Source organism: Trichosurus vulpecula, chromosome 2, assembly GCF_011100635.1.
Source record: "Trichosurus vulpecula isolate mTriVul1 chromosome 2, mTriVul1.pri, whole genome shotgun sequence".
NCBI classification, from domain to species: domain Eukaryota; kingdom Metazoa; phylum Chordata; class Mammalia; order Diprotodontia; family Phalangeridae; genus Trichosurus; species Trichosurus vulpecula.
The window spans coordinates 265,914,854-265,922,271 of NC_050574.1; the positions used below are offsets into that span (position 1 = coordinate 265,914,854).

Genomic DNA, 7,418 nt, shown 5'->3' on the forward strand with positions numbered 1-7,418 from the left:
ATAACTCTTCAAGGGAAGAGATAGGAGAAGATGTCCTTCATCTTTATTTCTCCATTACTTAAATAGGGCCTTGCATGTAGGTGTCCCTCAGGTTTCTGTCCTGGGTCCTCTTCTCTCTCTCTACTACTTCACTCAGTGATCTCATCAGCTCCCAAAGATTTCATTACCATCTCTATGCTAACGATTCTCAAATCTTCCTTTCCTGTCCCACCCTCTCTGCTGAGCTCCAGTCTCCCATTTCCAATTGTCTTTCAGACAGCTCAAACTGGATATCTAGTAGACATCTTAAAATCAATAGGTCTAAAACAGAACTCATTATCTTTCCCCCAACCTTAGCCCCCACCTCTTCCCTAATACTTTAATACCATCCCCCCAGTCCCCCAGGCTCACAACCTAGGAGTCTTCCTGGATTCCTCACTATCTCTCACCCCCCATATCCAATCTGTTGCCAAGATATGTAGATTTTACCCCCTGCAACATCTCTTGAACATATCCCCTTGTCTCCTCTGACACTCTGATGCAGGCCCTCATCTCATCACACCTGGACTATTGCAATAGCCTGCTGGTGGGTCTGCCTGACTCAAGTCTCTCTCCACTACAATCCATCTTCCATTCAGACAACAAAGTGATTTCACTAAAACATGGGTCCTACCATGTCACTCTGCCCCCACCTCAATTAACTCCAGTGGCTTTCTATTGCACCCAGGAACAAATATAAAATGCTCTGTTTGGCTTTCAAAGTCTTTTCTAATCTACTCCCCCCCCCATCTTTCCAGTCTTCTTATACCTTACTCCCCTAATAGGTACTCTCCAATCCAGTGACACTGGCCTCCTGGCTATTACATGAAGAAGACATTCCATTTCTTGGTTCTGTGCCTTTTCTTTTGCTGTCCCCTCATATCCCATGAGGAGAGAATGTTCCCCGTTCCTCACTTCAGACTACTGACCTCCCTGGCTTCCTTAAAGTTCCATCTAATATCCCATCTTCTACATGAAGACCTCTCCAACGCCTCTTAATTCCAATCCCTTCCCTCCGTTCATTATATCCTATTTATCCTGTATAAAATTTGCTTGTGTATTTTGTTTGCATGTCATATCCTCCATTAGATCATAAGCTCCTTGAGGGCAGGAGCTGTCTATTGCTCCCTTTTTTTGTATCCCCAGCACCAAGCATAGTGCCCAGTGCATGTCAGGTGCTTAATAAATGTTTGTTAAGGAACTGAATCGCAAATAGTTGAATCTTAAATCCTAGAATCCTAGGACTTAAGAGATCATTTCATTCCACCCTCTACCTCTAGGCAAAGGCAAATTTAGATTCCAAATAGATGAAAATCTCTTGGAATAATATAGAGTTCTGTAAAGAAGGATGCACTTTTCCTGCAGCCTTACACACACAGTATACTGATATAATAGCTCTGACAATGCTGAAATACAAACATACAGTGCAGTTAGATCCTAATTAGTGTGAATAATGAATTCCCTGAAATGGTCCTATTACTCAGGTTTGTACTGTATATTTTCATTGGGCTGGAACCAATGACCATATTTTATATAATTATAACTTCAAAGAGTGTGAATTCAAACACAATCAATCAGTTCAGGGGGTTTATTATTTGCATTAATTGGGACTGATGTTTCCAAATTCTTCTAATGGAAGAATCTTTTCAAAGTCTAACCCAAGTCCATCTTACTGGCACAGACCTCAGTCCAAATAGTGAAAAATGAAAGGAAAAGTTTTGACTTCACCAGTATTTGGTGCATTAGAAGCCAATATCATAAATTACTTTTTAAAAAGATCACTGAACCCTATAGTATACCTACTTTCTGTTTTTTTGCCAAGTAGAGATGAAAGCTATTATGGCCACACTAAGGTGAGAATCACAGGGAAAAGACCATGTGGAAAATACCAAGGGCCATTGGCAGTGCCCGGGTCTGCTGAACCACTACTTTGGAAGAAGGTGAGGCTGGGGACTGAGGGTGAAAAATGAGCCTATAACGGCCAGGATTTCCATGGGAAGAAAATAAACTGTCAAGAAGCCATAGATCTCAGAATGTTATTACTTGGAGGATTGAGCTACAACCCAAATATCAGTGCCCTCATTTTCCCTGCCTATCTGACAAATGCATCCCCTACCACAGTGTGTTCTGAGATTTCTCTCCAGTGCATCAGTGGTCACTGTGGATATAGACAGAGGAAATGGCCATGCCTCCCACTCTCACAATTTCATCTCAATTGTCACTGACTTATCTTTATTAGGATCATATGATATTTTTAGATATGATACCAGGAGCAGAAAAGGGGCTAGGTGGTCTCACCATTACTCAGCCTCATTATCAATTACTGTTTGACAAAGCTGTTCAGCATTGTCCTCCAGTTTAAAAATAGTAAAGAAGAGGAGGAGGAGGAGGAGGTTGGGGAGGGGGGCTGCAGAATATCAATGCTTCCTTTTAAGCCCAAATTGAGACTTCGCTGCTGGCTGCCAAGCCAGCCTCTTCAAGTGAAATGAAAAGACAGCTCACTCGCTTTGCAACACATATTCCTAATGCTCAGGCCCTGCAGAGTCTGGGAAGAGGCAGCCAATTAGTTGTGTTAGAGCAAAAAAAAAAAAAGGTTTGATGTTTGGACTTTGAGCATATAGACTCTGATGATAGAACTGTCATGGTGGTGGTGGCGGTGCCTGAGTCAGTAGAACAAATTGCTTTGCCCATTCAAGTCTTATCTGAATGACTGAATGCCTGCCTGTTGGTTCTCTGTCTGTCTGCCCGTCTGACTTACTGCCTGGCTGGTTGACTGAATGAATGTCTGTCTTACCTGGCTGGCTGGCTGTTTGATTTACTTACTGACCAACGAACTGGCTCTCTGTCAGTCTGACTGGTTGACTGTCTATCTGTCTGTCTGACTGACTGAAGGACTGACTGGCTAACTGACTAACTGTCTGACTGTTTGTCTGGCTGACTGATGGACTGGTTCTCTTTTTAACTGACTGATTGACAATCTGTCCTATTTAAAAATAGTAAGAGGGGGAGGAGCTAAAGAAAGCGGGCTGACTGAACTAGTGTTTGGTTGACTGACCAGCTATGTCTGTACAATGATAAACAAAAAGCTGGAGATAGAATTTTTGAACCATCTTAGGATTGTAAGCAGCAAGGCATATTCTAGCAACATGTCAATATGGTCAAACACCTTGGGTCTGAGTAGGTTGGCCTAGAAAATAGTTTCTAAAGTCTTCCCAGCACTGACTTTCTTGAGGCAGCATAGCGTAATGGAAATAGTACTGTGCATTTGGAGACCTGAGTTCAAATCTGTACTTAGATATCATGACTTATCGGCTGTGACCATAAATATATGAGACATTGAATGTCTGTGAGTCTCTTTCTTATCGTCTGCAAAATGAGAACGATAATACTTGAATTACCTACCTCACATGCTTGTTGGGAGAAGAGTACCTTCGTAAACTTCAAAACCCTTTAGAAGTATGAGCAGTCATATTATTACCAAGATATAACGATAATTGTTTGCAGGTCGAGTGGAGGCTGAGCCTAGAGATCTCCTGACCTCTGGAGTCCTGAGCTGTGGCAGGACTTAAGCCAATGGGATGTCAGCAACTCAGACTGAGTTCTTGGTAACTGAGGATTCCCAGACTGCCTAAGGAGGGTTAAACTGACCCAAGTCAGAAACAGAGCAGGCTAAAGCTTCCGATCAGTGATGGGGTTGGGCTTCTGAACGGTAACTCTCATCCATCCCAGGAGAGATAAGGGAGACCCTGTGACACCCCCCCAAAAAAGGCAGGTTGCAAATCCCAAAAGAAAGACATTCCAGGGATGTTGGACTAGCATGTCCATTAGTGGAACACTTTCCCAATGGCCTGTGGGGAGACCTGTAAATTCTATGCTTTTGTGGGGTACAGAGGCAGTGGCAGTTTGGAGACCTGACTTGAGCCCTTAGAAATTCTGCCGGTGTTCTGTCAGTAACGATTTTTGATTAGGTGCCCCCCACCCCCACCCCAGTGGTTTTCCTATAACCTTAATGATAAGAGAAAGAGGAATTTTATTATTAGTGTTCCTCTCAGAGCTCCTAGGCCATATTTATGGCAGAGCATTGATCCAAAGATTTAAATATTCTTCCTAGAGCTGAGTCAATCGATGCAGGGCACTCAGGCCCACTTCTTAGTTCCATTTGTTAAAAAATCTTTGTAGTTATCAGGGAAAGAATGGTGTGCAAAAGGAAGGATGTTCTGAGGGGCATCTAGGTGATGCAGTAGATAGAACACCAGGCCTGGAGTCAAGAGGGCCTGAGTTCAAATGTGACCTCAGACACTTGACACTTACTAGCTGTCACTTAACAAGTGACTTAACCCTGATTACCTTGCAAAAAAAAAAAGGAAGAAAGAAGATCTGTGTGTCCCATATGATCTGAGCTAGGTGCAAATTGGGTGTTCATGTGTTAATTCTAGTGCTTATTGGGGCCATTCCCTCAAACCTTGGACAAAGAGGTCAGGAGCACCTACAGTACCAGCAGCCTTAGCCCTAGTAAGGTCATAATTCTCCAACTCAGGGACAGAACCCCAGGGAGGGGTTTTGCTCAGTAATAAAGCTAGCTCTGTAACCGAGGGAAAGAGAATCCAATTTGCAGATCATCCCTGCCCTGTTTTCTTGCTGTCTCTCTTCCACCTATGTGACTGATCACCAGAGGGGAGTAGACAGGAGATGAAATTCATGTAGCTTTCCTCTGTACTTGTAACATATGAAGCTCTTCTTCTTCCTCTTCCTCCTCCTCCTCTTCTTCCTCCTCCTCTTCCTCCTCCTTCTTCTTTTCTTCCTCACCATCACCACCATCATCTTCCTCCTCCTCCTCCTGTTCCTGCTCCCGCCGCTGCTCTTTCTCCCCCATTCTCTTGGAGCAGACCATCCTGGTGCCTCTTTTGTGAAGCAGTGGCTGGGGAGACCCCTGGACTCTCCATGGCTGACGAAAAGCCGAAGGAGAGAGTCAAGACTGAAAGCAACAACCACATTAATTTGAAGGTGGCAGGGCAGGATAGTTCGGTGGTGCAATTTAAGATTGAGAGGCACGCACCACTTAGGAAACTAATGAAAGCTTATTGTGAACGACAGTTTGTCAATGAGACAGATCAGATTCCAATTTGATGGGCAACCAATGAATGAAACAGACACACCTGCACAGCTGGAAATGGAGGATGAAGATAGAATTGATGTATCCCAGCAGCATACAGGAGGTGCTTACTAAAAAGAGAATGTACAACTCTTCTTCAGAACTGTGCTCCCAAGGAAAACATTACATTCACAATTAGAAAACCAAGATTTGGTGCCCCCACATCCTGACTGCTGCAGTATAGTTTTCTCTCGTCTTAGATTCCCTTCCCCCATTCCTTTATTGTACATAAAGTAACTGGTGTATGTGTGCAGGCATAATGTGTATTTTTTTTAACTAAATGGCCGATGGTATGTTTTGATTAACATCAAATGGAGATGGGGAGGGGAAAAAACAAATTGGTTCTGTGAAACTATGCCTTTTCTCCATTAGTGGCATGCTCATTCAACTTTTATCTTTATATTCCGGTAAGTTATTTTGCTCTTACTGCTTGACAACAACAACAAAAAAAACACTAAAAAATCCTTGCATAACTTGTTTGATTGGAAAATTTCAAGGTTTTTCTTTTATCACTGTAAAACCAAGGACGACTTTTATAACTTTTTTGTACATAGCTGTTACATGTAGGGCAATCTCTGTCTCTCAGTACAGATAAATTACTATAAAGAAATCGATCCTTATAAATAGCTTTCCCTTCAAGTCAAACATCTTGTTGTTTAAATAAACTTCTTGTTTAAATTTAAAAATAAGAAACATGTGGGACAGACAGGAGAGTAAAAATACAGGCTAAGTGACATTTGGGGCAGCTGGGGGCGCAGTGGATAGAAAACATGGCCTGGAGTCTGGAAGACTCATCTTCCTGAGTTCAAATCTGACCTCAGACACTTACTAGTGGTGTGACCCTGGACAGGTCACTTAACCTCATTTGCTTCAGTTTCCTCATCTGTAAAATGAGCTGGAGAAGGAAATGGCAACCACTCCAGTATCTTTGCCAAGAAAACCCCAAACTGGGTTATGAAGAGTCGGTCATGACTGAAAAACAACAGAGATACTCAGTTTGATCTAGAGAGCTCATTTGTTTGCATTAGACTCCTCTTACCCTGTGAGGGCAAGGGTTGAGAGGGGGCTGTATTAGTTGTTGTTCAGTAGTGTCCATTTGGAGTTTTGTTGGCGAAGATACTGGAGTGGTTTGCCATTTCCTTCTCCATTTTACAGATGAGCAAACTGAGGCAAACAGGGTTCAGTGACTTGTCCAGGGTCACATAGCTAGTGAGTGTCTGAGGCCAAATTTGAACCCGGGTCTTCCTGACTCCACACCCAGAGCTCTAGCCGCTGTCCTACCTAGTTGTTCTGGCTGTGTTAGAGGTGTGTTTAAAATACAACTCTGATATAGGAGACCTGGACCTGTTAGGCTCTTTTCTCAAATTTTTTTTTCAGGGAACCTCAAAGAAGAAAATCTCTCTGAGTTTCAGAAAAAGGATTGACAATGTTCATCATGTCCTGTCCCCTCACATAGGAGAGGACTGAAGATTCCTATGGTTTGGGCTCTTTGATCATCAGTCCATGGAGTGCTTTGTCACAACACAAATGACATTCTATGATTTAATCATAAGATCATAGATTTGATGCTGGAAGGGACCTTAGAATCATCTAGTCTGACCCTCTCATTTTTTACAGATGAGGAAACCGAGGCCCAGAATGATTTAAGTGACTATTTTGAAGATCCATGTCACCCGAGTCCAAAAGCCCATTGGCATAGGACTTTCTCCTTATTGGAGATCAACGTTCTGTGTCTACGTGAAGGGTAGGGCAGAGCTGGTGCAAACAGGAGAAAGGAGAGCTCTAGTCTCTTCAAGTCTTTGGACCTGCTTTGAGTTTTTTCAGGTTTCTTTGGGCTCTGCAGTCTCTTCAGGTACTTCTGGCTTCCAATTGTGAGAGAGAAGATGGATGACGCCAACCCCACTTCTGGTTGCTGAAGGAAAATGACTCTCTGGGAAAAAGCCGATATGAGAGGAGCTGGCAGTCTCCATCACATCCCTATCCTCAGCTTGCTGCACTGAAGATTTGGAGGAAATTCCCTGTGGGTGAGATCCATCATTCTGTTGTGTTGGTAACCAAAAATGGGCTCCTTAGCACTTAGTCAACAAGTGTCCTTGAATAGTTTGGCTTTTTCCCCTGAACTAACTGAATGCTGTTTGTATGTTGGAATGGAGTAACCTTGTCGGCCCCTTCACCTTGCTTCCCTTGCTTAAGCTGATCGAAAGAACCTGTGCTTTCCCCGGCGTACCTTACCCCCCCCCCCCCCCCC

At 43.3% G+C, this 7,418-nt stretch overlaps 1 pseudogene; it reads left to right on the forward strand.

The window, feature by feature from the left end:
- Positions 1-4,959: 4,959 nt before the first annotated feature.
- LOC118836997 lies at positions 4,960-5,245 on the forward strand (annotated as a pseudogene).
- The last annotated feature ends 2,173 nt before the right edge of the window (positions 5,246-7,418 follow it).